Consider the following 1,595-nt stretch of genomic DNA (forward strand, 5'->3'; position numbering starts at 1 on the left):
ACAACGTATATTTCCAAAATGGAGGTTTTTCATAACAGCACAAAATGAGACTTATAGAAAGACACTAAGTAATCACTGTTAGACTTGGTGAAAATAAAACAAAAAGTCAATGGTTACACAAACCTGATGTATCCTGGTATGAATGTGGGAGATGTAAACATCAAGTGAGCAGGCAAATAACCATGTAGGCCCTACTTTCAATGTCTGGGATGACTGAGAGAACAAACCACATAAGGTCTAGAGTGTTCATAGTTCCTAGGATTTTAGTTCTTTCTGATGCTAAAAACATACAAGTACTGTCCTGGGCATTTTGGCACCTAATCTTTCTAAATTTCTTATACATTGACAACATTCTTGCATGGGAATAGATTTAAAGAAGACATAACTCGATACCACATGATTTCAGGAAAGGTCAATTAGTACAAATGATAAGCACATTTAAAACGATCACAATTCCCTGAACTTGTTAAGACAAGTGAATGGATGTGATGTTGATGGGTGGGACGGAGGAGAGGGAGGGGGAGGGAGGAATCAGTAAAGGGACATGAAAATCAACTACATTGCATATTCATAAAATATAAAAATTTTTTAATTAAATAAAAAATTAAAAATAAATTAAAATAATAAGAATAAAAATAAAACACTAAACAGCAAGAATCTTATGCTAAGTGTCCAAATAGTTTGCTCGCAACCCAAACATAGAGGTTGCAATTCTGTCAAGCTTGTGACCTGGTGAAACTGCTTTTCGATCCTCCTATGGAAGCTTCAGCAGACTTATTCACCAAGCAATATGTTGGCTAATATGTACAACAAATTAGGTCCTGTCTCAGATTCCACTTCTAAGGCACCCCAGTTTTATTCAATGCAACAGCTATTTCCACAACCACTGGAGTCTTTGAAGTGCAGCCGCATTTTAGGATGATACTTCCCTAAATATAAAAGCTACACGCCGCTTTTGTCTCATGAATTGTACTGCATCTTCACACTTCATTCCACCTTCAATTAATGGTAGGGCAACAAGCACTGGAGCTCTCCCAAGACCTGCAACACAATGAACACCACAATTTTCACAAAACTTAACCAGTCCTCAACAATCTGGTTGGATGGTGGCGCATAAGGCCAATCGAGAACATAGATGGCTTCTTTCTCCACAACAGTAGTGTCGTAAGTTCTTCACATACTCTTATTATTGTGGTAACTCCATACTCCTTAAGCTCCTCTATAAATTTGTTTAAGGTCGCATTGGTTGGATTGTGTGTGGCAAGAAATCTCATGTTCTTACATGTGACTTCCACAGGAGCTGAGCAGTTCATTAGAGCCATGTTAATTTAGTTAAAAAACACTCAATAGGGTTACGAGAGAATTCTAAAAATTGAACACAGAAATGATGCAAAGAAACTGAAGTCTACTTCACTATGTTCTGCTTGAAACTCTCAGTGCTTTGAGTATGAATTTGGAAGTAATGGTAAATGAAATGAACCTCCTAACAAGAAGGAATAGAAAGGAAGTGCACTGAGGTTTACCCCATCCAGCTCACAACTCTTGTAAAATGCTCTGCGGATTTCAATTCAACACTTCTGTGTCCAGGCTAATCA

At 37.6% G+C, this 1,595-nt stretch overlaps 1 pseudogene; it reads right to left on the reverse strand.

The window, feature by feature from the left end:
- Window positions 1–855: 855 nt before the first annotated feature.
- On the reverse strand, window positions 856–1,322 carry LOC103603935 (annotated as a pseudogene).
- Between the last annotated feature and the right edge of the window lie 273 nt (window positions 1,323–1,595).

The sequence above is a fragment of the Galeopterus variegatus genome, unplaced genomic scaffold (genome assembly GCF_000696425.1).
Source record: "Galeopterus variegatus unplaced genomic scaffold, G_variegatus-3.0.2 Scaffold4873, whole genome shotgun sequence".
In the NCBI taxonomy this organism is placed as follows: domain Eukaryota; kingdom Metazoa; phylum Chordata; class Mammalia; order Dermoptera; family Cynocephalidae; genus Galeopterus; species Galeopterus variegatus.